This window comes from Rhinatrema bivittatum, chromosome 3, assembly GCF_901001135.1.
Source record: "Rhinatrema bivittatum chromosome 3, aRhiBiv1.1, whole genome shotgun sequence".
Lineage (NCBI taxonomy): Eukaryota > Metazoa > Chordata > Amphibia > Gymnophiona > Rhinatrematidae > Rhinatrema > Rhinatrema bivittatum.
The window spans coordinates 478413548-478437428 of NC_042617.1; positions in this window are offsets into that span (position 1 = coordinate 478413548).

Consider the following 23881-nt stretch of genomic DNA (forward strand, 5'->3'; position numbering starts at 1 on the left):
TCATGGCCACTTCTGAATGCAAACTTTAAGTATCCAAAACCCATTGTAGCTAAGATCTTACGATATCCCCAGGTAATCGCTATTCTGATGGCAGCAAAAACTAAAGTACCTCTGATTCAGGATGGCAAGAACTTAGCCAAAATGATGGCCCAGCGACATTCTTGATTTCTGATGCTCCGTCCACAGCTGAGGGACATCAGGGCTAAATATGAGCTGCTCTACCCGGCCCAAATGCGTATCACCTATAAAAACTGCATCTCCTTCTATAAGTTATCATGTTCCATCTCCGTATTCCATCTCCTAAATTGGTCCACTTAGCTGAAGCTTGAGAAAGATCTTTCCTTGTTGAGGGCCCAAACTCTGGACAGCACTCCCTATTCAGCTACATTCTATCCTATGCCAATCATCTTTCAAAAACAGCTGAAAGCATATTTGTTTAGGCAGGCATTAAATTATCAGAGTTAGAAATGTCTATTATAGTCAATCCTTCCAGATTGTGTTCTGTTGTGCTGACCCGCTGATAGTTTGATCACTGTTACTGTTTTATATTGTTTTAAATTGTGAATCTTTTGATCAACTTGTCATGAACAATGGAGGTGAAAGTAATAATTTTTAATAACATAGGGAATCAAGACAGCAGCTCACCCCTCCAGTGAACCCTCCCCCCCCCATGTATAAAAAACACTTTAACAACCATATGGTTTTAAAATGAGGCCGCAGTTTATTAAGAAACATAACCCGAGCCTGCAACTTGTTAATACAATAAACCAAAACTGAATCCCCCCCCCTCCGTTGTGCTCCTCTTCGCTTACCACCGCGTCCCAATGGTAAGTCTAATTTGACCCCCCCCCTGTAACTTACCCCGCCTCAGCACCGGCGAGGGTAAGCATGCGGCCTGAGCATCGCCCCCCCCCCCCCCTTGCTCTTTAGTCCTTCCCGTGTAGCAGCCCCAAACTACAGGAGCATCTCTCCCCCTCCAATGTCCTTCACAATCCAATCCAATCCATTCCAACTTAGGGCTTGGGTTTTCGCCCCAAACTGCGATGAACACTGCAAAAAACAGTAATCCTTTAACACTGTCTTTAAAGGGCGGGAGGGAGGGAAGCATAAATCTGCTGCTTGCTTCGCTGTTGATTCCCAACTGCCAACGTTCCCGCCAGCATCTCTGTATAACTACCCAACAGCCAATGACAAGGCAGCAATTTGAAATTGTTGCCATGTCCACGGTGGTCTCAGCTTTCCTTATCCTCCAACCCCCACCCTCTCTATGCTCTCTGCTCCTTGTACACATTACCTACAGCGAAGCAAGACAAGCTCGCACCGCTTTCTATAACATAGGGAAGCAAGACAACAGCTTGCCCCTCCAGTGCCCCCTTTTCCCCCCTACATGTACAAAAAACACTTTAACAACCATATGGCTTTAAAACGAGGCCACAGTTTATTAACAAACATAACCCGAGCCCGCAACTTGTTAATACAATAAACCAAAACCGAATCCCCCCCCCCCCCCCGCCTCCGTTGTGCTCCTCTTCGCTTACCCACCGCGTCCCAATGGTAAGTCTACTTCGACCCCCCCCCCCGTAACTTACCCCACCTCAGCACCAGCGAGGGTAAGCGTGTGGCCTGAGCATCGGCCCCCTCCTTGCTCTTTAAGCCTTCCTGTGTAGCAGCCCCAAACTACATGAGCATTGCCCCCTCCCTCCAATGTCCTTCACAATCCAATACAAATACATTCCAACTTAGGGCTTGGGTTTTCCGCCACAAACAAAGGCAAACCTTTTGCCTTTGTTCCCCCACTGCGGCCCTAACGCAATTGCTGCTCAAATCCTTCCTCAAGGGCATTATTGAATAAATCCATTCCGATGTCCGAAAGGTGCACCCCGTTGCCCAAAAATAGCCTGCCCAAAACCTCCCATGATTAAGCATGCCTTATCCAAAAACGCCCTTGTTGAACCAACCATTTTCCAATTTGGCGATTCAATTTTTTCAACCCTTTACACCATAAAGGCTCTGCACAATGTTTAATCCGAATTATAATATCGGACCATCCCACTTTCGGCATGCTTAGCATAACTTGCGCCAAATCTTTTCTCATAATTGCCACTAATTCGCGGCAAGACATTTTTCCGATGTCATTTCCTCCCAAATGGATGAGCAGAAGACATGGTGCACCCCAAGTTCGAACTTTCACCTCTAGGAAAGAAAGCAACTCCCCCCACTCCATACCCCCTTTGCCGAACCATCACACAATCCAGTGATCGGTATTCAAGTTCAAGTTTTCGCCATAAGGTCTCTTTGCAGCTCTCCGCCGAGCACGGTGAACATAAGAATGGCCCACGACCCAAGCACATTCTCGAATAAGAGCCACCCCGTCAGTGTCTGCAAGGCAAAGAACTGTATTAGCTAATGGAAATGGCACGCTGCGTGCCCTCTATTTCATCTTACTTGCGCACATATGACCTGAAAACCACAGACTTCCAATGGCCGAGCCTTTGAATCCTGCTCGCCGACCACCCCAACTCGGCTGCTGTAGTCGCTGCCCCTATCTTGAAAGAATGTGTCAAGTGCCTTCCCACCTCCCACCCTAACCCTTCCATCGCCCATTGTAACACACGTGCGAATTGGAAAATGGTTAATGGCAAACCATCTTTGTGCACTAAAAAGAGACTACCCCTTGTTGGCCGAACCCGTACAAACACTTGCGCACTCTGCACCGGACACACTACCGCGTCCCTCGCTCATATCAATGAAATCCAGGACCCTCTGCCTGTTTGATCTGTTTTAAATTTCCTAATGCGCAATGTGACTTGACGCTCAAAAACCCAAACATCTTATGCCCTCAAACCCACCCCATCACCATGCGCCTTGGACTTGGCAACCAATTTGCTGACTCGCAGTGCTCCGAAAAAAGCGAAGGAGAAAGCCACCTGAAACAACAAAACCTTGTACCAGGACTGGCACACTACTTCCAATTGTTCCGCTATTTTCACTAAGTCCTGGCACCGAATAGGTTTTCGCTTGTCTCCTTGTTCTGCGTATCCTCTGCTCCAGCCCCTCAAGACTCGTCTGACTAAAAAGCTATGAATCGGGTCCCCCAAACCCTTCAGTTTCTGAAAAAATGTTAAACCTGCCAGTTGGCATCAAACAGACTCTAACGAATAACCCGCCCCTTTTGCCCACAAAATAAACTGTACCATCGCTCCCTCCTGTACTGCCCCGCCATCTCACCCCAAAGTCTGCAAAAAACGAGCCACCACTCTGCAGCTGCCAGGTAAGATCACCATGTAGCCGGTGCCAATGATTGTCATATCAAGTCCTAGGTGTCATCCTGCCGAGCTGCCACAGGTGCTTTGGGAAGACCTCTCCTCACGAACTAGCTTGAGGAGCCTCGGCTCTGAAAATGTCCCACTTGAAATGAGAAAGAGCATCAGCAATCAAGTTCATGTTACCCGGCATGTTCCTCGCTCGTATAGTCACATTCCAGTGCATGCATAGAAAAACCATTTCCCTAAGAAGCCTAGATACTCTTACGCATTTTGCGGCCTGTTTGTTAACCACTTGGACTACTCCTAAATTGTCGCACCACCATACCACGTTTTTATTCCGCAGCTCTTTCCCCCATATCTCCAATGCCACTATGATAGGAAAAAGCTCCATGAATGTAATATTTCTTGTCAACCCCTCCGCAACCCACCCTTCTGGCCATTCTTCCGCACACCACCGCCCCTGGAAATATAACCTGAAACCGAACGCTCCTGCCGCATCAGAATATATTTCTAAGTCCTAATTGGAGACTTCTGCCTCTTGCATCATACAAACTCCGTTAAAGGATTCCAAAAATCTTTCCCACACTGCCAGTTCGTCTTTCACCACCCGTGTGACACGAATGAAATGATGCCCTGCCTTTACACCCACGGTCCTGGCTGACAACTGACGAATAAACGCTCGACCCATCGGTATGACTCGGCATGCAAAATTCAGAGAACCAATCAACAATTGCATCTGCCTCAAGGTCACTTTTTTTGAACCGCGCATCTTCCGCATGGATTCCTGTAAGTGGACTAACTTTATTGGCTGGCAACCGCGACACCATGTCCACTGAATCTAATTCAATGCCCAAAAAGGTGAGCCTAGTGACCGGCCCTTCAGTTTTGTCCTGTGCAATAGGCACTCCTAAAGACCTAGCTACCTCCAAGAAACCTGTCAACTGACGTTGGCATCCACTGGACTCGCTCAACCCTATGAACAAAAAAATCATCTAAGTAATGTAACATGTTCAAGCACTCATTATACCACGTTGTGGCCCATTGAAGGAACGTGCTGAAGGCCTCGAAGAATGCGCACGAAAACGCACAACCCATGGGCAATCAATGATCAACAAAATAACCCCCTTCAAAATAAAATCCTAACAGAGGAAAACACAGCGGATGAATAGATAACAGTCGGAAAGTGGATTCGGTGTCTGCCTTTGCTAGCAACGCCCCTACCCCACACTGCGCACTAAGGCTATAGCCTCGAAGGAAGCATATTGCACCATGCACTCTCGTCGAGGGATAAAGTCATTCACCGACGAGCCTTCCGGGTACGATAAATTCAAAATCAATCGGAACTTACCTGGGACCTTCTTTGGGATGACCGCTAACGGTGACAAATGCATCTTGTCGAAAGGCCGAGCCTCAAAAGGCCCCACAATCCTAATTGGATTTCCGCCCTCAACTTTTCTCACACCACATCCGCTTTTCTATAAGCCGACCTGGCATTTTTCGCTCTCCCCCCTGAACCTGGGCCCACATAAGGAATGATGAACCCTTCACTAAACCCCTCTCTCAGCAAGGAGCAGCCTTTAAATTAGGATATCCCCACAAACCCTCTTTCAAAGCAGAGAGCTCGATCGGAGACTCTGCCTTTTGGTACAATACCTCAAAATTTACTGCCCTTGGGCACATTTTGTGGCCGGATGTACACCTCCATAGGAAGTGCATGTGTGCCAAAATTTGCATTCGGGGAACAAGCATGTGAGCTTGTTGAACCGCCAGCAAATGTCCGACAAGCTCCCCATGACCTTACCTCCAGATTCGCTCCTGAGATTGGTTCTTGAACCCCGAAAGGAACTACCCTTACTTCCCCCGATAGCGAACCCTGTTGTGCTACCGCTCACTCCACCCCCTGCCCCTCCGCTTTTGTTGGTTCTGATGCCCTTGTTTGTCATCTGGGTTACCACAGATGAATGTCCTGGGTTCCCCATGACAAACTTATTCCCTGCCATTTTGTCTCTAAATGTCTCGTCATAGTTGACCCAAGCCCAACCTTCATAATCTTTGAAAGCTCCTAAAATGTTGTCCGCATAGGACAGCAGCGCTCCTTACTGAGTGGCATCGAAATGACTGACAACACTGGCTAAGCGTAAAAAACCCCGGACCCAGTTTACAATATTCTTAGATATTTTGGGGCCCGTTCCTTCTCTTTTATTCTTCTTCTTAGCCTTCTTTTTATCCTTCCCCCCCCCCCCCTCCTACCTTCTAGCAACTTAAATATATTGACAAATTTACGCCTACGAATAAGCTTTACCAAGTGCCTGGGAACCTCCTCCCATAATTCGGTCAGGGAAGCGAGAGCTGGGTGCCCCATATCTTGCCTGGGACCTTCCGCCAAAGCTGAGCACCTTCCCGGGCCAGAGACACTCGAGCTAGTGGAGGACAAAGAGAAACTACACAAACTATTAATTCGGGACCTTTTCTTTCTCTTTGCCCGCCCTCTGCTACTCCTCCCGTCCCCGCTTTCTTGCATACCTGCTCCGATGCCCGATGTTCCGCTCTCCCCATCTCCGTATGCGCCTCTACTCTGTAAATCGGCTACCGGCCTCTGCACCTCGGTCTGTCCCGTCCTTGACATTTCCCGCCGTGCCTCGAACTCTCAGTCTCTCCATGCCTCCTGACGCGAAGGCCCTGGGAATGCATCGCCTTCCGATCCTGGAAGAAATCCCCCTGCCCTGTCTACCCCCTGCCTAACTGTTAATCTGCTGCGCACTGGGCTAACTCCCCGTGGAGCTCTCATAGGGGTGCTAAGCTCCCTGGTTTCCCCCCATGGCTCCACCCTAACCCAGTCTTCGCCTTGGAAGAAAGCCTCCCTTGGGTAATCTCTGGCCATCTGTGGCTGCCCCCCAAAACCCTCCGCGATCCCACCCTGATCGCCTGCTGACAGCCGGGGGCCGCCTATCCCCTGGCCCAAGTAATGTCTGAGAATGTCTGCCACTAAGGCAACTGGGATACTGCTCCCCTTCCCCTGCTGGGCATCTAAGGTGCTTGGGGGGGGGGGAGGCCCGGGGGGGACCCTGCCCTGAACCGGATGCTTTGCGCTCTAGCTCGCACCCCGTGCGACCTTGCTTCTTGCTCCCTCGGGGTGGGTGTTTGCCCTTCGCTCTCCTCTCCTTCTCTCGATCTTGGGGGCTCAGCTTATCTGTCCTAGCAGTGCCATCCTTTTGCTGCTGACTGCCACATAAAGGCATGTCCCTGCCCCTAGCTGCCAGGCTCTTCCCCCTGCTGTTCCTGGCCTTTGCTGTCGCTTTCGCTGCCTCCGTCGCTTTAACTGCCTCAACGAGGGGGTTGGCCTGCTCCTTGATCGAGCCGCTCAGCGCTTGCTGAGGCCGGGTTCACCCTGTGTGACTGCTCCAGCCATGTCACCCCCTGTGGCTTCACTCTGCCTTGGGATCGCCCCGCGGTTCGAAGAAAAATGCGCTGCAGCGCCACGGGGGGACTCCCCTGCTAGGCTCAGACCGAAGGAGGACAAGGCTGGGACGGCCCCCTCCGGCGAGGAATTGAGAGAGGAACGCACCGGTGAAACCAGGACCAGTGGAACCTGGCAAGCCTCGGGTTCGGGGCTGCTCTCACCGGACTCGGAGGGAGGGGAAGGGCATGCTCGGGGGGGGGGGAGGGGGGGGAGCGCCGACTGCGACGGCTGCAGAGCTCAGCAAGTCACCGGGCCTGAAAGGACTTACTGCATCCCGGCTGGGGGGGGGCAGTTTCGGGCCCGGGACCGCAGCCTCGCTGCTGGCAACCTCGCGCGTTCATGTCAGGGGCGTCCCTGAAGTGGGAGCTGCCTGCCTGAATCTCGCTCTCCTCATGATGCCTCCCACAAAAAAAAGGGAATTTCTCACGAAAGAAAACAAAACCGACCGGCAAAATAGTCTGTCAGGAACTGACAACCAAGCAATAAGCATAAATCTGCTGCTTGCTTCGCTGTTGATTCCCAACTGCCAACGTTCCCCCCAGTGTCTCTGTATAACTACCCAACAGCCAATGACAAGGCAGCAATTTGAAATTGTTGCCATGTCCATTGCTGTCTCAGCTTTCCCTATCCTCCAACCCCCACCCTCTCTACGCTCTCTGCTCCTTGTGCCCATGTTACCTATAGCGAAGCGAGACAAGCTCACACCACTTTCTATAATAACAACAACAACAACAACCAGGGCCGGCGGAAGCACTAGGCGAACTAGGCGGTCGCCTAGGGCGCCAGCTTCCCGGGGGCGGCACTGCCCCGGTAAAATTAAGAGAGCCGTAGCCTGCCCCGGTAAAAATAAAAGTGCTGCATTAAGCCGCCGCCCCCCCCCCGATAAAAATAAAAGTGCCGCTGCCGGCAGCCCGCCCCAAAAGACCCATCTGACCTCCCCCAGCGGTTCGCGTGGCTCCCGGTCCCTCCCGCTGCTCTTTCTTCCCTGCTGCCGTTCCCGCCGGGCTATCAGCACGTTCAAGCCCAGCGGGAACGGCAGCTGTGCAAAAAAAAAAAAGCTGTTGAATCCGCGGCTGGCCTTTTCTTCTTCCCGCCCCCCCCGTGACCCGGAACAGGAAGTGATGCGCGGGAAGGAGAAAGAGTCGTGCCGCATGAAAAAAATAGCGGCGACAGCAGCATCGGCCCCCGAGCAACTGAAGCAGCCGGTAATCGGGAGAGGAGTCAGCAGCACGAGCCTCCTGCAGCCGATGGGATTCTTCCTTCTTGGCTTGCGGGGGCTGGAGGAGGAGGAGCAGCTACCGTTTGTGCTGGGGGGGGGGGGGGGGAGTGAGTGAGAGAAAGCGAGAGAAGCAGCCAGCCAGCCAGCCTGCCTGTGTGTGATTGAGAGCCTGTGTGTAAGTGAGAGAATGTATTTGATCAAGAGCATGTGTGTGTGATTGAGAGAAACTGGTCAGAGAGCTGATGTATGTGTATATGTGAGAGACAATGAAAGTGACTGCTCAAGGAGATGACTGATGTGTGAGACAGTCAGGGATGTGACTGATGTGTGTGTGTGAAAGAGAAAAAAAGCATGGAAGTGAGAACTCTGGGTATGTGTGTGAGAAAGAGACAGTGATTATGAGAATGAGAAACCCATATATGTAAGTGGAACACGGGAGTGGGAAGCCTGTGTGTGTATGGCATGAGAGAAACTGTTCAGGAAGGTGACTGGTGTGTTTGTCAAAGACTGTTTGGGAGATGATTGGTGTGTGAGAGACAGAAACTGGTCATGGGGGCATGACTGATATGGTGTGTGTGTGTGAGAGACATGGGCCTTAAGGAAGAGGACCATGAGTATAGAGCTTAGCCTCTACTGCTGCTTCTGGAGTGTACTACAGCCTGCATGGAAGAGGAGTAAGAGAGCTGCTGGAGGGGGTAAGTAAAGATGGCTTTTTAAGTTTATTTTTCTTGATTGACTGTCATTTTAATTATTTAATATTATGTGATGTGTCTGCTTTTTTTGTTTGAGCAACAAGTATAGCTTTGGTTTATGTTTATTTTATTTATTTTTATTTATTTATTTATAAAAGAGTTTCTATACCGTCGATAAGACAAATCATCTCAATGGTTTACATGGCATAAAAATGTCAAATAAGTGTTCTGTAATAAATACAGACTTCGTTATTTTCATTAATGCACAATGTAAGTTAATTGTGTGTGGTGGCGGGGGGGCGGCATAGCTGACGTTTTGCCTAGGGCGCCTAATACCCTTGCACCAGCCCTGACAACAACTGCTGGGGGTTTACTCTATTTTAACATCCCCTCATTCTCTCTGTTTCTAGTCTGGTCATTGCAGCGATAGTCTTGAGGCTGGCACTATGAACCAGGGCTCCTTCTGGAACTTCTAAATCCAGCCATCAGGTGTTACCCTTAATAAGAGCCATAGCTCCCTTCCCTTCCAGTGGCTGTGAGTCCTGCCTCCGCAGCATCCCCAGTCCTAACCGACCCCAGTGCGCAGAAGGCGCAATCTGGAAAATGAACCAGGAAACCTCTAAATGGCCGCATGCAGCACTGACAGCGTGCCACCAGATCTGCCCAAACTGAGGTAATTTTCAATAGGGAAGGTGCCAGCACAACACACAAGCTTCCCCTTAAATTCATCTTTTGCAGAACTTATCATGCTCCTGGACCGACTGACAAAGAGACGAAGCGAATCACTGCTCCAGTGCTTTGAGACTTGGTTGAAAAAGGCTAAAACCGTCAAGTTGATGTTTTGAGGACTTGCTGCATTAGCAGGCTCCCTAACCGGTACTTATAAATCTAAGGGTAGTTTCACTTATTTATTTATGGCGTCAGAACCACTCACCATCACTGTTCTCACACACACATTATGCATTGGAGACCAGGCTGTAAATATAATGCTGTACGTTTCATATAAATCACAAACTACTGTCTGGCTGACAAAAGCTTTGTATTTTTCCCTGGCTGAATGACCGCAGAGAGAATTTTATGTTGTGACCCACAAATAACTCTCTATGGACCTTTTAATGAGCCCAGACAAACAAGTCGGGAACCCCTGTGCAAAATCATCATAATGATGTGTCTGCTGTATTTTTAATTAAATAGAAAAATAGAAAATAGTGGGGACGCTCCCCACTCCTCCTCCCACACACAATTTCAGATGTTTACATGTGCCTGGGAGAAAAATATGCAGCACTTTACAGAGACATAAGAAACAGTCTCTGCTCCTTGGAACTTTCATACAATCTAGTCAAGACAGACAGACAGACAAGACAAGACAATAACCAATCAAGAGGCTTTGAATTAAAACAGTGAGACCATTGGGAAAAACTAAACCAAGTGGGATATAGATGGGATTAACTGAGGAAAAAGAAACTTTAATTGAGCAGAAGGGACAACAAATAAGGTCTCTTAGGAATCTATAGAGGAAAATCAGCCAGTTGGGGAGGGTGGGACTCTATGTCCTTCCCAAAAAGTATGAGCAATACTATACTGATACTCTAAACTGACACCCAGATTGACCAGCAATTCACATGAGCTTAGTAAGGTTCTCATCAATGCACTAGAATCAAACTATTAGGGGAAAAGCCTGCTAGCTGCATCTTCAAATAAAACACACATCTAGCTAGTGGAAAATGGCATCCAGCAATGGCAAGAATGCAGTTTCCTTATCCGAAAACCCAAGATAACTTGTGTGTAAGCGGAGAGGCTTCTTAGAATCCAGGCCATAATAAGCTTCAAAGGTGGGTGAATAGGGATTTAAGTGAGGATAGGGATCACATTATCAAATTGGATAAAGCTATAAGAAATCGGGGATCTGCCTCATAATCTCTACAAGTTGGAAATGGGTGGGTGGATGAGGAGTAGGGAAGGAAGGATATTTAGGAAGGATCAATTTGCTTCTCCAAAAAGATCCCTCAAATTAAAATGCAAATATAAGCATACCAACTACCTTTATCCCACAAAAGCAGAGAAAAAGCTTAAACGCCAAACTCACGAGCCACCCAAACACTGAGAAAAATATTAAACCAGGTACCCAGTACCTGGAAGTAAAAGTCAGCACTTATCCATAAAACTAAAATACAAATTAATTTTAATTGAATATTAACAATAGAGCATAAGTATGTTGTTTCGGTATTTCATTATTGTCTTTTTATATAATACTGACAATGCAAAAGGGAGCAGCATATGCTTAAAATAAGTCATGCAAGTTTAAAAGGTATAAAGGGTGGTGGGATCTCTTTTAGGAAGAGTTTACAATCCAACTGTGTAGCAGGAGTGACCCAGAACAGAATGCAGAGGAAAGGGGACAATGAGACATGGTTTGTGCCAGTGGACGAAGGCGTGCATTTTCAGCTGAGGTGAAAGGGGGGGAAACAGCACACAGCACAGGCTTTCACTGTGATTTTGTTGCTTTTTATTTATTTTTTTTATTTTATTTATTTAGCATTCGTTTATATACCGAGGTATAGCAGACAATGCCTTCACTCCGGTTTACATTATAACAAACCAGTTACATTTAAATCCATAACAGTATAACAGTAAAAAATTGAATCAGAACAATAACTTAGTAGTGATCAGTAAATACATTGAATATTAGAAATATGACTGTATAAAAATCTTGTAGGGGGACGGTTAATACCATAACAAAAGCGAGAAGGTTTCTGTGAGTCAGAGTGGTCATTGTAGGAGGGGGATTGTTCTCGTAGAAAAGAACGCGCAGAGGATGAAATCAAAGATTTATGTTCTGCTGTCATTGGGTGAGCATCCATTGCAGGACTGTGATAGTAGCCAGGCTTTAAGTTCTTTTTTAAAAGATTTAACGTTTACTTGCGAATTGAGGTGATGAGGTAATGAGTTCCATAATTTTGGGCCGATGATGGAGATGGCTCTATTTCTTGTGGAGGATAATTTGGCTTGTGGTAGGGAAGGAACATCCAGCTGAATTTTATAAGTTGACCTTGTTGTACGTGATGATTTATGTAAATGTATAATATTGTCCAGGGCAGTGTAATCTACTTTATGAATTGTCTTGTGTAGGATTGTGAGGATTTTGTACTCTATTCTTTTTTCAACCGATAACCAATGTAAATTGTAGAGTACTGGGGATATGTGGTCAGATTTTCTTTTGCCAGTCAGAATTCTGGCAGCTGCATTTTGGAGTAACTGCAGTGGTCTTAAGGTTGATTTAGGAAGGCCAATTAGAAGGGAGTTGCAGTAGTCCAAACTGGAGAAGATGAGGGTTTGAAGAACGGTTCTGAAGTCCTGGGGGTGAAGCAATGGTTTTAGGTATTTGAGAATTTGAATTTTGTGGAAGCCTTCTCTTGTTCTTGTTGTGATGTGTTTTTTGTAATTTAACTCATTATCTAGCCAATTAGGAGAATTATCCAATGGGAATATTGTGAAAAATAAAGTGCATGCTATTAGCATGATGCAGGTATTCCACATACTTAGACAGAGTACTTCATCATGATTTGATACCTTGCACCTACTCAGGAAAAGTTAGTAAAAAGTTCAGAAAGGAGACCTACCTTATTCAAATGAAAGCTAAAAGCCTATTCTTTCTCCCTGCCTTTGTCACACAAGTGCCTTCCCTCTGCAGCTCCACATTAACTGACCTCTCTTACATCCCCCTCTACTCCTCCGTGTGACTCCATTCATTGGCCAAGCTTCTCTTTTCTGCGCTCTTTACCTCCATTTCCAGCTCCCGATGCCTCACTTTCCAGCTTCCTGCACTCTATGCCTAGAACAGCTCATATCCAAGTGCTACCTAAAACTCAAATTTCTGAGGGTGCTTTTCAGCTTTAAGCCTTTGCTCTTCCTTGACCATAACCTTGTATGTATCCCACTTTAGCCTTGTATGTATCCCACGATTTTACCTGTGGTTACTGTAATAAAGCATATTTCCTGAAACCTCCTATTTGTCGCGTATGTGTCTCCTGTAAGCACTGTTATGATACTGACAGCCTTTGCAGTTGCTGTGGAAAATATGCATAACACAGGCATGCCGCATCACACGTCCTCCCCACTCTACCCCCCTCCACACCCTTTCCCTTCCCCAATCCAAAATTTATTCATTCAACATAGCTTAACACATTAATTCTGATCTTGCAACAGAACCAAAGAACAATGGAAGATATAGGCCATCAGCTTTCAATAAACTAAAGTATGACCTAACCAAAACCCCCATATCTGTGCTAATGCAGCACTTACCAGCCAGGAGACTTTTCTTTTGTTATCAATATCACCCTTTCATCATTATTTATTTAGTATTTATATCCACATCAAGCTGTACTGTGCAAGATGATCAGGAATGGGACAGCCATGCTGTGCAATCCCCGCCATTTATTTATTATTCCACAAAGGCCAGCCAGATCTTGGCCTGCACCAGATCCTGGCCTAGGTTATTTATTCTTGCCTTACATTCAGGTCAATACAGTACAGTGCGTTCCAATGGAGCGCACTGTTAACCTGCTCTTGGACTCGCGTTTTCCCTTACCCCTTATTCAGTAAGGGGAGGAAAACGCGCGTCCAACTCGCGGCACCTAATAGCGCCCTCAACATGCATTTGCATGTTGAGGGCCCTATTAGGTATGGGCGAGGGATACAGAAAGTAAAATGTGCAGCCAAGCCGCACATTTTAGTTTCAGAAATTAGCGCTGACCAAAAGGTCGGCGCTAATTTCTTCCGGCACCGGGAAAGTGCACAGAAAAGCAGTAAAAACTGCTTTTCTGTGCACCCTCCGACTTAATATCATGGCAATATTAAGTCAGAGGTCCCGAAGAGTAAAAAAAGTTTAAAAAAAAAAAATTTAATTTGGCCTGCGGCTGTCGGGCCGAAAACCGGATGCTCAATTTTGCCGGTGTCTGGTTTCCGAGCCCGTGGCTGTCAGCGTGTTTGAGAACCGACGCCGGCAAAATTGAGCATCGGCTGTCAAACCCACTGACAGCCTCCGCTCCTGTCAAAAAGGAGGCGCTAGGGACGCGCTAGTGTCCCTAGCGCCTCCTTTTCCCCATTTCTACCGCACCACCTCATTTGAATACTGAATTGCACGCACCGGCGAAGGGCCGGAGCGCGCACCGGGAGAGCGGGCGTTCATCCACTGTCCTGCGGACTTTACTGAATCGGCCTGATTGTGTTTTCCTACTTGGGGACTGTTTGCATTGTACAAAACGCTAATACCCACCACCAGCCCAGTGGAACCTGAGCATTCCCAATTTTGTATTCCTTTTTGGCTGATGAACTGCCACCACAGAGGGAGCAGTTGCTCCCTTACTAGGATCCGACTCCCCACCTCTGTCTAGGATTTTTTATGAGCTTCAATTGCTATCTGTAAATCTAAACTGAAAATGTCCAAAGCTCTGTCTTTTAGGTGGATCCCATCTCTTTTAATTAAACTTTCTCATTGGGATGTTATTTTTGCATGCTACATTTGTGCCCCATCCAGCTCCCTCACATAACTGATTACTTCTTTTTCCCGCCTTTCTCCATTCCTTTTTTGCTCTTGGCTCCTTTCCCTACTAATCTAGGGATTATATGGGACCAGACAATCAATACACCCCATCATTGCACTCTAATCACAGCTAAGCTTTTTTTTATGTTTATGTTTTTTATGTTTTATGTTGTTATTATCAAGCCTAGGAATTAGCTTGTTCCTCTTTTACTCCTCCCCACCCCATCCATTTTACAATTGCCTTTTCTTGAGGTACGTTCAATCCTTTCTCACCTGATCCCATCCACGCTCATTACCTTGCCCAATGTACAAGGCATGACCTATACCGACCATGTTTTGGCCATAAGCTGTCCTTTGCTCTGTCACAATAAGATAATTCATCTAAACTAAAACATAATAATTTCCAGTGTTGCTCACCCCTCACAAAGCTTTTTGAATCTGTCTTATTTCTTTCTGCTTCTCATCTGTTGCATCTGCCTATGTTCCATATCCAATTCCTTGGCCAGTGATGTGGCCCCAATCCTAAAAGAGGGTGTCCTATAACCCTTGCTTGCTATCTCAAGGCAGCTTGATATCACTGTCTGGAACTGGAACAGCAAAACTGCATCTTTGTGTTTAAAAATGGATCCTCCCCCAGTGGCCTCAGTTTGTACTCCTCCCCTACCTGAACTGGGCATAATACTTTGCCCCAGGTCTGTCATGGTATTACTTTGCATCCTTCTTTCTTTCCATCTGTTTTTGGATCAATCCAGCCACACTTCTACCTAGTCTGTCCCTGACTGCACATCTCGGGCTAGCACCAGACCATGGGTTTTAAACCTAGTTTAAAGCACAACCATTGATTCCTCTAAGCTGTGTGAACCCTACGCGCACACAACAAAACAAACCAAGCACAAGAAATCACGATATTATTTGCATTATACTGGCTCATAGTGCACACATTTGAACATGGCTTATAAAAAGCTGCACGGAAAGAAAATTTTTGCACAAGCAGTCTTTCCAAACTTGAGGGAACATTGGGTACAACCACACTAAGTCTAAATGCCCCAAAATAGATTAGGAATGCTGCTCCAAATAGCTCATAGCTATTCCATGCTACCTTATGAGCCGATACAGAAAAACGTGCGGGAGAGCCAGCGAGCGCCTAGTCTCCCGACGTGCACCCAGACCACTCTCCTAGGCGCGCGATTCAGAAAGCAACAATATGCAAATTAGGGCCTGCAGTAAAAAGGAGGTGCGTCCCTAGCGCCTCCTTTTTGACAGTAGCGGCAGCTGTCAGCAGGTTTGACAGTCGATGCTTAATTTTACTGGCTTCTTTTGTCGAACTCGCGTCCGTCTTCCAACTCGCGGGCCGCAGGCAGATTTTTATCTTTGGGGCCTCCAACTTAATATCGCTATGATATTAAGTCGGAGGATGTACAAAAAAGCAGTTTTTTCTGCTTTTCTGTACACTTTCCCAGTGCGCGCTCTGCCTGAGTGCACTTTACTGTATCGGCCCGTTAGTCAGGATCTCCAGCTTTTCCCAAGATGCTTGTTATTTTAGGCCTTGAGTGCTTCTTCCATTATTTTATCATGAATGCTCCAGTGATTGCTCTAATGGGGCATTCATTTTTGCATCCCATGCCATGAATAGCAACACTTTGCCCCCTGATCTTTTATGCATCTTTCGAAAAACAATTTGGTCTTTAAAACCAGCCTTACTTAATTTACCTGCTGCATTGAATATTATTCCACCTAGCGTTTGCTATTTATTTATTTTGTTGCTGTTACTGGAATTTTTTTTAGGCTTGCACTTTTATAAAACATTTGCGTACTTATGAATTGATTTTTTGATTGTCCTTACATTATCTTGAAGTTATATATCTCATTGTATTTTATTTATTTATTTTATTTATTTCGTGATTTTTTATTTTAAACCACTTTGATTCCAAGTTATTGAAACTTATCCCAGCTTTTCTGGGAGTAGCACCATAGCCCAGTGTCTAAAACCATGATCAGATTAGATTCACCTTCCCCCTTGGGTGATTTTGAAACCCTAGGTGTAACCACCTGATTGAATTTTCTCCTAGTCCCTCTAGTAGCTTTTCATGAACTTCCCGCTTTACTAAGTGTTACAAACCAAGGAAACTCCCAGACCCCATCACCGTGCTGGGATCCTCTCAGCTCACTCTCTGCCTTAGAAGTCAGTCGCCTGCAATAAGATAACTGTACATGTGTCAGCGCATGCCATTTTGCTGTAAGATTCAATTATTCTAAAACATGTCAACCCATTTCTTATAGCAGCATGCCCTAATGTGGGGACGGGACTTTATCTACCATTGTTTATCTGCTGCTTTTTTATTGTGTACAGTGATAAAAAGGGGGGGGGTGGGGCACCTCGGCTTGAGCTCAGCTACAATGTTAACACGTGCCAGGCTTTGAAAATACTGATTTATTCCCCATGCCCCCAATGTAGGCAACTTGCAGCCCCAGCTCTAAAAATGACTGATTAGCCCTTGTAGGCCGATCATGGTAACTAAGTATACACAGGCATGCCTGTGCACCTAAGGCCCCCACTTCTCTCGTTGTAGCAATACCTACACTTGCACATTTACTTAGCACTATCAGATAAACTGAAATTGTTATGTTTAGGGAAGGATGTGAACCCCTGGGCTGAGAGGAGCGATGTCTCCGCCCACAGGGAGGAGCCCTGTGAGCCTCACCGTCAGCAGGTGTAGTCTCAGTTTCGTGGACACAGCTGGAAACAGAACCTTTATTAAAATAGGAAGGAAAGTAATGTCCACACTATTAGCAATAAGGAAGCACAGTCCTGGGCAATGGGAGTTACCCAGAATGAGACACAGTGGAGAAGATCCGGTAGTGGCCTGTGGAGCGGGGTACGCCAGAGATCCCCTCTGGCGAGAGTAGGCACCTCAGGATACAGAACTGGTAGTGGCCCACAGAGCGGGGTATGCCGAGGAAGTCTGTACAGTAGATGTTGGTAGTGATGCCAAACTCAGACGCAGTCCTGTGCAGAAATACTGTAGAGTAGGAATGAAGATAGGCTTTATTTATAGCTTTTATATACAGAGGTTCAATTAACAGGATTAATTATCACTTCGGTTTACATTCAGCTTTCACTGAAGAAGGATGGTAGAGGCCGGAGGATCGGGATACACCGCGTAGGCTCCTCAGTGTTGTCCAGAAATGATGATGTCTGTAGAAGTATTCACAGTAGGTGGTTCCTGGAGCAAGTAGATCAGAAAAGCAGATCAGTAGGAGAAAGGCACTCCAAGGAGCGGATAGCCGGGAACGCAGGGGAGCCCCCGAGGAGCGGGTACTCAGAGCGTCCAATTGCCAAAGCTGTAACAGGAGCAGGACATCCTTGAATGAGTAGAGTACAGCACAACGGAACTCCTTGCTAACTTGAGGAAGGCAAGGGCTGGTTCCATTAAATACGCTAATGGGTTGACGTCATCGGGTGGGGACGCCCCCAAGGTTCCCACCATGATGTATTCAAATAAAGCCCTTGCACGTGTGCCCCTAGGTAACTCCAGGTCCAAGATGGCAGGCCGGCAGCGCCCACGCTGTCCCGGGAACGTCAAAGAAGTCGGCGTGAACTGGCAGACAGTGCCATTCTTCCCAGACTAGATGGAGCGGGGAAAAAAAGAGGTGAGCCTGAGAGGTCGCAGCCGTCTGCGACCGACATGCGTAACAGAAATATAATGTATCAAGTATCCTCTTGTCCATTAATAGTTCTTTCAACAGTCTTGAGAGACTTCCTTATCCATGGAAGAAAGGCTTCACATAATAAAGTTCACCAAACAAGGGAAGATACTCCCCATTGCACGTCTACCTTAATTCCAGATTTGCATAATCTTTTACTTCTTAACTCTCCACTCAGAATGCATCCCCATTATTTGACCAAATGATAATTAACCATGGTCCCCATGTAATTGTTTTGCCCACCTTAGGTAGAAGCAGAATTTAATTGGGTCCTCAAAGTAGCTAATGAAATGAATTGATCTTCCCCAAAAGCTGTGAAATATCAATTGTTGCTTTGCATTAAATTTCACAAGCAAACTGATCAGCATGGAGGTAAACTGCACGCCATGGCAGTTACTAGCGCAAGCCTGCTGGACAGACTGGATGGATCATTTGGTCATTTTCTGTCATCATTTCTATGTTTCTATGATTTTCCCTTTTGCATGAACATTTGTTCCCAATCTTATTCTTCTTTCCTCCTGTGCCTCCAGCAATCATTAGATACTAACAATGGATTGTTCCCTAGAATATGGGCCTCTTGACTCTGACTTTATTACCTACTAAGTAGTTGCTAATTGTGTTTTTATTTGAACCTTTTGTTCATCAGTGCTCTGCAGACATCACTGCCTGACTCTCTTCTCTGTACTTACATTGAAATCCATGCTCAAATTATCTCAAACTTCATCTCTACCTTTTGACCCTGCAGTTGATTTGTGGTGCTTACATCCATGCTGCATGTCCCAATGCAATGTCCAAGCCAGTTTTGCAGAAGTTAGTAATCATGTGAATATCCTGCCCCCACTGCATTACCCTGGTCTCACTATTGTATGACAAAGAGCCATTTCCAGGCTCCTGTGTTAGCTCCCAATGGGGCTGATGCAATACAGTGCGCTCAGCCGAGCGCAATGTTTAACTTGCTGTTGGACGCAGGTTAAATAGGTGCTAATCCACCCCCTAATGCAATAGAGCATTCACCCCCTAAATGCCTGGAGCAGGCGTTAATAGCTGAGCGCACTGAAAAAAGTACAGAAAAGCAGAAAATCTGCTTTTCTGTACTTTTTTTAAAAGCAAAAAGAAAAGAAAAATCTCTGCCGGCTGCTTTGAAGACCGATGTCAATATGCTCGGCGTCGGTTTTCATAACCGGACGGCTGCAGTAATGAAAACAGACGCCAATAAATTCGGCATCGGTTTTCTTAACCGGCTGACTGCAAGGGTTACGTTAGAAAGGAGGTGCTAAGGTCGCGCTAGTGACCCTAGCGCCTCCTTGCTAGCGTGACCCCCTAATTTGCATATTGCATGGCACCCCCCCTTGCGGGCGCCATGCATGCGTTAAGAAAGTGGGCGCTGAAAAGTCAGCGCTCGCTTTCCACGAATAATATTGCATCTGCACCAATGCATGTCATGAGCCTCTCCAGTTTTTAACATTCGTACATATCACAAAACTGAGAATTGCTTATTTTCAACCTGTTGTTTTCACCAGTGCCCGCTTCCTGCCTGTCCAGTTTTTCTGAAAGGAGACCGCAGCTAGCACTATAAATGAAACTCTTCTTGAATTAATCTGCTAACTCACTGTTGGTATTATAAATTAGTCTCCTCCAGAAAGTTTTAAACTTCATGTTTTCTTACATTGCTCCTTAAGTTATAACTTAACACGAGTAACCTTCTCCTAAAGTTTAGCAAAATGTAATTGAAATATTATTTTCTTGTACTGTATGCTCCTGCCATTTGTTAACCCCTTGAAGTATACAACTTGTAGGCAAGCTTAGTAAAAAAGCTCATTAAATATATATCCCATCCAAGCTATACAATTCTGCTTGCAACATATAGGGATGGTAACTTTAACACTGGTGCGCGGGCACACATGTACGAGCGATTGGTGGCTCGTGTTCAGAGACCCGGCCATTTTATAACATACGTGCATATATGTGTGCACGGCATAAAATAGGCTGAACACGCGTACATGTATGCACAATTTATATGGATGTGGACATGCTGTTTCTAAGTGGGAGTCTTTAATAGATACGCGCGCCAAGCAATTACCAGTTAAACCACTTCGTTCCCAGTTTGCCTAGGTAAGGGATAGGACTACTTAATCCCCCTCCCCCTAATTAAATAGGACTTACATGGCATTCATAGCAGAAGTAAAATTAACGTGCTGGTTTCATTCATAAATCCAGGAATGCCCACGCCCCACCCAAACCATGCCCATGCCCCGCCCTTATGGACTTTTTCATTTGTGCACATACCGGGAGATATGCTCGTACTCTGGCAGCTTTTAAAATCTGCTCGGGGTGTGCCGGCAGAAATATTTACGTATCTCCTGGTTTTGGCACTTGTTGGGCTTTTAAAATTCACCTAAAAAGTTAGCTAGTTATACATTTGTCTCTTCACACTACATATACAGGCAGTCTATCTACCACCTCTCCCCCTCCCTACAAACCCCATGGTGCCTGCTCTCATATTCTTCCATCAAGCTCTAACTGGTGAATCTGCTACCAGCCAGATCCTTTTATAGAAAAGTGCAGTCTGATATTGCTTGGGAGGCCGTCCAGTTTCTGGCTTTTGTATATCTAAAACAGCTTCTTATACAATGCACTATCACTACTAGCAAATTCAGATTATCTGCTTTATTGCTCCTGGCTTGCTGCCAAGTCCCATTCCACATGCTGCCATAGTCCACTACTAATGCCTGCATATCCTTGCTCCTAAACTAAACAAATTGATATAACGGCCTTGCTTATAAACCTTAGCTGTTAATTTGACTCTCACAACATTTTTCTTTTTAAAGAAGGCCGTCATCTCAGAGGCAACTCACTCCCACTCCTTCCCTTCCAGTCCAATGCGTGTGTGCTCAAGCACACACGCCATACTTTTGTACTTTGTTCCTGCAGCCCACCTGATCTCTGGGCCCTCAAGGAGCCCTCTGCGCCTCGTGAACCTGTTGAGAGAGTACGCAAACCCACCATACTTATGTTAAGAACATGAGAACATGCCGTACTGGGTCAGACCAAGGGTCCATCAAGCCCAGCATCCTGTTTCCAACAGTGGCCAATCCAGGCCATAAGAACCTTGCCTTGTGAATTTGGTGTGTGTGTGTGTGTGTGTGTTGCCGAAGTCCATGATCTCTGGGCCCACAAGATCCATGCCTTTTGTTAAAAGGCCATTCTGTGCAGTTACCCCATACATTCTGTCTAGGGTAGTACCTGCCTTCCGTGCACGGTACCCTCTCAAGTTCACAGTTCCTGCAGGCCAGTAGTTCACTTGATCTCTGGACCCATGGGGGCCCTCCACCCACCTTATTTATATGTATACTGCTCCTCGTCTGTCTAACTCTCTTGGGTCCCTGGTCACTCCTTCTCTGTCTGCATCTTTGTCTGGTCCCTCGCAGCTCTGCATCTGGATCTCTCTTGTCTCTTTGCTGCTCCTCGTCTGACTGCATCTCTGTCTGCTCCCTCACCACCAGGGCCGGTTCTATAATGATGCAGGGTAAGGCTGCCGCTTCAGGCGGAAAAATTTGGAAACGAGCCTGGAAATGGGGTGAGAGACCATGTGTGAGGGTGCTGGGGGGGGGGGGGGCGGGTGAGAGAGAGCATGTGAGAGGGTAACTGAGTGTGGGAGCCAGAGAGAGGGAGCCTATGGGGGGGGGGGGGGGGCAGAGGGGGGACAGCACTATCTCATCCCTCGCCTCAGGCAGCAGATTGCCTTGAACTGCCCCTGCTCACCGCTCTGTGTCTGTTCAGTCTCTCTCAAGCGTCTTGCTGTTCCTCTTCTGTCTGCATCTCATTCTGGTCACTCGTTGTCTCGTACCTTCTGATCTCTCTCTTCCGGTCTCTCGCTGTCCTGAGGCTCCATCTCCTTCTTCTTTATTCCCATCCCAGACTTTACTGTTCCACAGGCTCTAATGCCATGTGGTGAAAAACTAATATCAGGTGGCAACAGAAAAACCTGCTGCCCGGTCTATTCTGCACTGATCTAATTCCATAAATTCATGCGCTACACACAAAATCATCTTCTTCAGGGTCATTTCAGCCTGCTTCCTAATGGAGGAGGCCTACTCCACAGGCCACCCCCTGTATCTAATATCCAGCTGCTTTTCCTCCGCGGATCAGTGGACCAATCCCTCCTCCTGCTTCCTTTGATCTGAGCCAGGTTGGCACACTGGCCTCGGGATCTCCATGTTGGTACTGCCCTGGGACTGCCATCCGCTTCAGTCCTTATCAGCAGTGTCCAGGTGTCCTTATATGAAATGAAACAAACAGGATTCTCAGCTGAACCTCGGAGAAAGTATAGAAAACCCTCCGTTGACTCCCCTCCTCTTTCCTGCTGCTGCTGCTATGTGTCTGCCCATGCCCTGACCTCCACTTTTTATTATGTTTCTTGTCGCTCCCCCACCTTCATTCAGGTTGATGCAATATCGGCGCATGTTAAACCGGTGCTCATGATCGAGCGCTTGCTCCCTTAACGCGCGCCGATCCACCTCTCCCCGGCGCCCGATTTAATATTTAAATTGGGCGCCGCGGTAAAAAGGAGGTGCTAAGGCAAACTGTGCACCCCTAAGGCCTCCTTGGCAGTGGGCGCCGAGTAGAGGTCACTGTCAGCCGGTTAGGAATGGATTGATGCTCAGTTTGTTAATTGAGTGTCCCTTTTCCTAACCTTACCACTGCCACACCTCTTTTTTTTTTTTTTTAATTCTCCTATTTCTTCTAATATCGCAACGATATTAAATCAGAGGAACAGATGAAAGGAACAGAAAAGCAGTATTTTCTGCTTTTCTGTAATTTTTTGGGTTCCTCAAGATTTAACGCCTGCTATGGGCAGGTGTTAATTTTTGCAGGCTAAAATGTGTGCATTGGGTGTACTTTTTTGTTTTGTTTTGTTTTTTTTTTGCATCGGGGAAATAGGTAATAGCCTCATCAACATACATTTACATGTGATGAGTGCTATTACCTTCGCGCTCGATTGGGCACGTGTTTCGGACGGTCTAACCCCCATTTTGCATCGGGGGGTTATGGACGCGCCTCCAAAATGCGCGTCCAATCGTGCGTTGAGCTGTGTGCTGTAGCCAGCGTACAGTATTGCATCGGCCTGCTTATCTGTTATGACCAACTGGGCTTGCTATGCTAATTGCCCTACCTTCCCCCCTCCCCTTGGACTGTGCTCCACCTACCAATATCGCTCACCACAGGGGTCCCAAGGGCTAGAAGTTGGGACCCCCCCCTCTTTCAAATAAACCAAGAGGGTGGAAGGCCAAGGGTGGTGGCTGTGTTATGCACCCTTGGCCACCTGGGAGCGGCCACGATGACTTAAACGAGAGACAGTGCAAAAGGGAGCAGTATTTGATTACAGTACCTGAGTGTCATCTGCTTTGAAGGGATTGACCAGTCAGGAATGGCAGAATAGAAATTTTAAAAAGTTGCATTTGTATAGCACTGCCTCGGTCTACCAGTGCTATAGAAATGAATAAGCAGTTGCAGTCAGAAAAATAATAACCACCCTTGTTTAGATGATCTCATTTCCAATTCCCCCCCCCCCCCCCCTGTAATCCAACCATCTGATGGAATAATGCCTTCGAGGTCATAAAAAGTACTAGACATTTGAAGCACAAACTGTTTCTCCTTATTGAACGGTTACAGAAGCAATGAACGAAAAAGGACATAGCCTTCTCACAATGTTATAGCAACAGTAAATTCAGTGACAGAAAACTCAAAAGGCACTGAGCGGGCAGGGGAGCGAATACTTTTATGGTTAAGATAACAGTCCCATCAAGCTCCCTTTTCAGTTGATGAGGCAGGGGTATTGTACTGGCTTCAGCTCCCGCACTGAAAACTCTTGAGCAAAAGAGAAAAGGCATCTATTTCATTTGTGGAAAACTCAAAACTAAAATATTCTGTTCGCACGACCCATATACGGTGCTATTCTAAGACTGAATTTCTATGTTAATACATCATGTATAATTT